The sequence below is a fragment of the Pteropus medius genome, unplaced genomic scaffold, assembly GCF_902729225.1.
Source record: "Pteropus medius unplaced genomic scaffold, Ma_sr-lr_union100, whole genome shotgun sequence".
Lineage (NCBI taxonomy): Eukaryota > Metazoa > Chordata > Mammalia > Chiroptera > Pteropodidae > Pteropus > Pteropus medius.
The window spans coordinates 3,441,359-3,448,939 of NW_024344371.1; the positions used below are offsets into that span (position 1 = coordinate 3,441,359).

Sequence of the window (7,581 nt, forward strand, 5' to 3'; positions counted from 1 at the left end):
TCTCTCTCTCTCTCTCTCTCTCTCTCTCTCCCCTTCCCTATCTCCCTCCCCGCCTCCCCATCTCTTCCTTATCTCCTCTTCGTATAACTTCCCCCCAGCAGTCGGCAAACTTCAGTGGTGGAGCTGGCCCACCCAATCCCTTCTATGACGATATGTTTTCCTCTTTTGAACACCATGGAGGATGCCCGCAGGCCCAGGCTTGTTCTGGGTGGATGGAGTGCGGGGCTTCCTAGGAATGCAAAAAGGGTATAGTTGGAGCCAGCAGTCTGCGCTTTGTGACTTCGGGTTTGTGTGTTGGGAGGAGTAGGTGCCCGTCCAGATGGAAAGGCAGGGATAGCGGATGGACTGCGATTTGCTGTGAATCAGGTGCCACCCAGAGGTCAGCAGAGCTAAGCCTGAGGCTTTGCTGCCGCAGCCTACTCTTCCTGGAGGAAGATCTCGCGGGATCTCAGTAGTTCTACGGAAACGCACATCAGAATCTTGGGATGAGAAACAGCTGGGTGCTGGAGGCATCTCTACCAGGCTCGAAGTGAGGAGTCAATCTTACACCGCCTATAAAGCAAACGCCAAAGCTCCCTCGATGTTCCAGTCAGTCACAGTGCACTGGAGCCTCTCCACAGCAGCCAGGTGTGGGGAACCAGGCTCTGGACCAAAGGCTGTGCAGAGACAGACCGATCAAAGCCACAATGGGTGAATGAACTGCCCATGCAAAGGCCTGCTGCCAAGTTTATTGTCTTCCAGGAGGCTGAGGGCCTGAGATAGTGACCAGGCTTAGGGCGTGGTTTCCTGGTGTCCCAATTCAATGTCTGTCGGGGGCCAGGGCCGCTGTAATCTGAGCACAACGTTCCATCGCACAACTTCGGGGCCAGTTGTTCCTCCTGGCCGTAGTGAGCTGTCTAGAATTTGTCCTAGGAGACCACAGCAGCCTGTTCCTCCAGCTTTCTCCATATCTATTTCTTTTGGTTCTCTTTCTCTAACACAGATCCCTGACTAATACAGTTAAGTGTAGTGCAGTAGAATGTGCCGGGATCTCCAAGAACAGAAAACTCAAGTTTTTTTTTGTCTCTACTATTAACTAGCAAGACCTGAAGAATGTCCACTGCTTTCTCATGTGTATTAGACAAGATAATCCGAAGATTCCTTCCATATTCAGATTCTTTGCAGCTATGCGAAGGTCCAGAGAATCTCAGTAGAACAAATTTGCTGCCTAAACTGCAAATGTTTGTTTAGAATACAAGTATAGTTTCTCAAAACACTGCTCAGTAAACTTAGCTTTTGATAAGAGGTTTTCAAAGCTTTTCAGTGAAGTTTAATACTTAAGATGTGTTTATAAATTCGTGCCGAGGTGGTGACTCAGGAATCTGTACAGCGTTCTGGAAAATGAAATGGCTTGTGCTTTTAACAGGGATTTGGAAGGTTAGCAGTGCTTGACAACTAAAGCTAACATTCTCCTTTACTTCTTTTTTTTTTTAAATTTTATTAAAAAATTTTTTTTATTATATTAGTTTCAGTTGTACTCATTGGAGATTATGATTTTGAAGGTACTCTAGTTGGATCAGTGAATCGGAGGACCACATAGTAGGCTGGAGAGGCTCTCTCCAGCAGGGTCTCTGGGTGGATGCACAGTGGATACTGGAGGCTAGTCTGGGAGCCTAGATGTACCTTCTGTATGACTTTGTACTTCTAAGTATATCGGCTTGCCTTTTAATTATTTAATCATAGTAAACACAGTTGTTTTTTAATCCGTTTTTGATAATTCCAGTTATCTGACATCAATGTCTGTTTCTATTGTCTTTTTTTTCTGCTGGTTCTTACATGGTATCTTATTTCCTTTTGTTTTCTGCTTTTCAAATTTGCTGTATTTTCATTCGTCGTATTTTGCTCAGTGTCTTTGAAAAATAACTTTTGGTGGTTCTCCATGACCTAGGATGATGGTTTCTTTCTCTGGATAGGGTATGGGCTGGCTCTTGCCAGAATCTGGGGACGCTTCTAGTCAGGAACCACTTTTAACAAAGTTCAAAGTTTGGAGTTCCCTGGACCATGAACAATATGTTTTAATAACATGAAAATTTGTGTGAAGTTTGGACTACAATCACTGTTTCCCAGATTTTTTTTTTTCTTTTTGCATTAGTGACACAGCTGTCTTCTCTGAATTTCTATGGTGAAAGGTAGGGTATTTGCTTCTGGTTCACTCTTATTTTTTTTTTTTTTTTTTTTTTTTTTTTAGGCAAGGCAACCTTAGTTGACCTCACAGATTGCAAGGACCTTGTCAGCTTATAATCCCTTATTTTCAATTGTTTTTAAAAAAATTTTTTAGGCCTACAGCACCTGGTTTCCCTAGGTGGTCTCCCATCCAAGTACTAACTAGACCCAACCCTACTTAGCTTCTGAGATCAGATGAGATCGGGCTTGTTCAGGGTAGCACGGCCGTAGACAACTTCTGGTTCATTCTTATCCCAATGGCTTCATCTGCCCCCTTTTCATTACATGTGGTCTCCCCAGAAAATTTTATTCAGTTGTATGATAACAGGACCACTCAAATCTAAATCCATCTTCCTCTCTTGAGTGCCTGACTCATGTTTCTAACTGCTTTCTGGACATTTACATCTTGAGTTCAGTGCTATCCTCAACCGGACTCACTTCTCCCCATCCTGCTTTTCTCAGTTACAATCTGCTCTCTTCCCGTATTACCAACTTGCTTACTACCTTCAGTATCCAGTTGTTACTAAATTTTTTTTTCACTGTAGTATTAATGAATTTTCCCCATTTGACTCATTTTAGCCGCCAATGCCTTAATTTAGCTTCACATATATTGCTCATCATAGAACAACTTCATTGTATATTCTCCATTTGCCCCTCCAGAACCACTCTCTTTTCTTCTCTACAATTCCATTGTGCTCTGTCTGCCCAGGAGACTGACCTTTATGGCCTGTACTCACAGGCCCCCTTGTCCTCTGACTCCCTCTAGGCTTGGCCAGAGGGAGGTCCTGGCAGAAGATGGGAACATAGGTAAATAGTGAGGGCAAGTTATTATCCTATTCTTTCCCCTCAGGGTCACCACACATTGCCTGCAGCCTTTTTCCTAAAGATAATAGCTCCTGTTGGTTGTTGACTTTCTTACAGTTAGCTCTCGCTTACAGGCAGCTACTCTGACAGGTGGCCATTCTTCTGGCCTATTTAAATAACTATCTACCCTTGCCCATTTGATTTTAGAGGTGATAAGAACTTGCAGCTATTCATTTTCCCAGATTACTCCACTATCCTTTTTGGTTTCCCTTAAGCCTTCTCACACATTTGTAAACAGTTTCTTTAAGTAACTCTCAATAATCCCTTTCAGTTGGGCCATCTAAATCACTCTGATGGGTACAGTAACACACAGAGCCCTCTGTGATCTCATGCACACCTCAGAACCTTTCTCTAACGTCACTATCCATATATCTACCCTCTAGGATATGCTGGGATATGCTGTTCCTGAGACCTGAAGTGTTCTTTCACAATTCATTGCCTTTTTTATGTGATTTACCCATTCCCTGGAATATTTCTCTTTCCCCCTCCTCCCTTTTTTTTATCTTAGCTGAAAAAAGTCCCTTCCAATCTTTTAGACAAAAATCAACCATTATCTCCTATTATCATCAAAATAATTGCTGTCCCTTCATCTAGGACCACTCCTAGGTCCTGTGCCTGATAGAGGATTATACTTTCCCTCCCACTGACTTCAGGCTTATCTATGTAACTTGCTTTAGTTAATAAAACATGAGTGGAAGTAATGCCCGCAGTTTTCATATCAGATGGTTCTACCATCTTTCCTTTCCCTCTGCTGTGAAAATGGTAATGACTTTGATAGAGGTCTTCCTCTAGCTTTGATTCTGGAGGTAGAGCAGAGATACATTTGATTCACCATAAACTAATTGTTGGTATGTAATATGAATGAAGAAAGAAACAAACAGAACCTTTCACAATGTTTTTTGTAAATCACTGAATTTTGAGGTTGTTACTACAGCATAACTTGGACTAAACTGACTGTTTTACTTCCTCCATAATGAGAGAGTTACACAAAGATTTTCCTTCAAGAATTTTTACTTTTCACTATTTTATAATGATGTGAAAGGGGTTTGGTTAAGTTAACAAGGACTTTTAAAATAAGTCATTTATCAATAGGCTATAACACTAAACATTTCATTAAAATTATGTTTGAAGAATATGTAATTATGGAGGTGATTCTCATGGTATGTTATTAAAAGAAAAATACTTTACCAAATGATGTCTACCATATTCCCTCTGTATTAAGTGTACGTTTTCTTTTTATAGTTTTCTACATTTTCAAAGTATTGTACAATAGTCACACATGACTTTTATATTTGGAAGTAAAATGTTATTTAAATATAACTTTCGAATGCCATCCCCAATTTTCCTAGGTGAAACTTAATATTCTTTCTTCTCTAAATACATGCTGTTTAGTGATATTATATTTTTGCTTGTAAATCTCTTCCTTTAAACAATATAAAAAACATACCTAACTCATACTATTATGGGGGGGAGGGTAAAAAGAGATAATTCATGTAAAACAGTTAGTATAATATCTTGCATATAGTAACCACTCAGTAAGTGCTGTTTTATGATTGTATTGTGTGTTTTGTAAATTTTTAGAAATGCATATACTTTTGGAGGGGCAAAAGTTAGGTGACAGAAATGACTTTTAGGATAATCAGTTATTTCCATTGCCCTTAGAAGGTTGTCATCATTTTGCATTTGAGTTCCCAACTTCTTATATGGGCGGCTAAGGCTGTGCCTATGATACTGAAGAAGGTTGAACATCTTTTTATAAGAAGGGCATATGTTTTCTTTGAGTGCCTTAAGAGTTTTAGAGCCCAGATTCTTGAATAGACACCCATATTCCCTGTTCCCAACATGCTCCATTGGAAGGTGCCACTAGTGTAGAAGATATGACAAATATACAATTCATAGGGGATAAATCAAAACCCACTTATTTTTGTCTTCAATTATCTATTAAAAATTTATTAAGAGAGGGTTGCTTTTTTCCTGCCACTGGATTACTTTTTTTGCCATTTATAAACAATAGATATTTTAAGTATAAAAACACATTTTCAATTCAGAAACTTTCAGTGTCCAGTCCAAGACATTGCTCAACTCTTCATTCTTCAAAGGAAAGCCTTCTTCATGCTCTTTCTCAGTTAAGGCTGGCCGCCTGATTTGGCAGATGGCCCAACTTTGGGAAAGGGGCTATGCTTGCCTTCTTTTCTCAGCTCTGCAGGTGCTCATTGTCTACTTTTTAGATACCACCAAGCTTGGGGAGTGGGAGAAAAGAAGAGGTCAAGGGATAGCATAGAAAAGTTTCTACCGTGTTGGTGTCTGGTAGCCTCTCTGCTTTTGTATTCTGCCTGCCAGGTTTAAAATGAATGTTTTCCTCATGGATGCTTTTTAGTACTTCCCTGGGGCTCCATGCTGGGCTTCTCTAGACCAGTTCTCATAACTTGGATGAAATTTAATTAGGCCTGCCTCTTCTCCCCACTCTCTGCTTCTCTGAGGTCCTCCACACACACACAGGATTTTGATAGTTGAGTTCCCTTACTTTCCTAGGTGTCCTCTTGGGCCAGGTTGACTCTCCATGTGGCCCACATTTGGTCCATGGAAAAGACCCATACACAGCTGACTTCAACATAGGTGGTAGTGTAATTGTTTAGCAAGTGGAGTCCTGTCAGTGTTCCCCAACTATAGGGAACCTATGTCAGGTTCTCAAAGTGGCTTAGTTAAAGCTCTGTCCTCACTAGACTTCAAATGAGAGGGCAGGCAGTTCCCAGCCTTCCTTTATTTCAGGAGTTTCATGTCATACCTTAGATTTCTCCAATGATCTCCCCTTAGATTCTACTTCACATTGTAACCACTTTTTGGATTCTTGATTTAGCTTAGGGATCCCACAGTGGTAGAAGTATTTATTGGACATTTCCTTGTAAATTCTGCATTTTGGCCTGACACCTCACTTTGGTATTCCAGGATTAGTATGTATTGGTGGCTGGGTGAAGGCTGAAATACTGATATATTTTTCTGCTCATTTCAGGAAATGGTGGTGCACACCAGTAAGACATATGTGTCAAGAGGAATAGCACTCTGGCAATGCTTAGAAAGCCAATGGGCGATGGATACTTAGTGACATTTTAGAAATCAGATAAGCCTGGGTTTACATCTTATCTCTTCCAGAGACTAGCTGCAACTATGGGCAAGTAAATCAACTTCAGGTTTCTCATCTGTAAAACTGGGATAATAATAGTACCTGTATTATAGGCTTTCGTGAGGGTTGAATAAAATAATGCATGTAAAAATCTCGGCACAGTGTCTGGCATGTGGTGTGGTAATAGGCCAATTAACAAATATTATCAAAATATCACAATATGCCCATGTGGCTTTGTGATTTTAAAGCTATTTGAGACAATATCCCGAAAGCTCTCTGCCTCCGAAAGCCACCCTCTCCTCACACTCTTTTCTGACCCTGTCACCAGTATTTCCCATTACATGAAATGAAATGCTCCATTCAGTTTTCAGCCTGAGGTGACACCTGGCAGTCGGCTCAGGTTGAGCCTGAGGACTGGTTTATTATCTCAAGGCCATAATCCCCACCTGGACCCAGCTTCCCGAATGAGTGTGTACACTCCCGGGCCCTGCCCCTCCGGGCTGTAATCCATGCAATTCCCTTCTCATCCTTGATGCTAAAATGACCTTGGATAACTTTTCCACTCTGCTTTTTTGCATTCTGTTTCACTGTCTAACAGGATGCCACATAGATTTGATTAAGATGACAGCTTTGTCATTTGGAGAAAAAATTATACATGGTTTCATAATGCTCTTTCTAAAGCACAAAGCAATTTTGTCATTAAATCCTGAATGCTCTCTTTAGTTCCATTTCAAGATGGCTTTCCCAGAGCCAGATGAAAGTCTTCAAAATGACTTCTGACAACTATCAAATGACAGTGGCATTCCTGCCACCATGTTGTTTATAATCTATAAGGAAAGGATGACAGGCATTAAAAAGGGAATGTAATCACTTTCACTAGAGAATTGCTAATTTTATAAGGTTATCAAAACTCCTAAAATTAGCATTTTGAATTTTCTTTAAAGATTTTCACTATCCAACTTCTTTAAACACGTATTTTGGAGACAAGGTTTATAGTAGTTTCTCATCTCCAGATAATTAAGCATAAATGTCTGTCGACACTAAATTGCACTACCCTATATTCAGTTCAGTGGTATGGCAGAATAACTCATTTTTATATTAAAACAAGTATCTAATGGTTAATGGATGTGATGGTTTGTCTTTTTCTTAAACATCTGAGAAAATGCCTTTGAGCTAAGGTTCCCTTTTAAATTTAGCGGATAGAAATGTGCATTTAAAATTTCACTTAAGTATTTAAAAGACACATTTAGGATTAGTATCTGAATAATAGATCAAGCTATTTGGAATTTTTCTTCTCAAGTGTTTTCTCCATTATTTCATTGATGCTATAGAGAAAGAACCGTGGCATCTGGGTACCCTGAATTTATCTGTTATCTGGCTAAATGTAATCTAGT

The 7,581-nt window shown here is 40.1% G+C and overlaps 1 pseudogene; it reads right to left on the reverse strand.

Moving 5' to 3' along the window:
* Window positions 1–2,316: 2,316 nt before the first annotated feature.
* LOC120608657 (uncharacterized) lies at window positions 2,317–2,435 on the reverse strand (annotated as a pseudogene).
* Window positions 2,436–7,581: the final 5,146 nt, after the last annotated feature.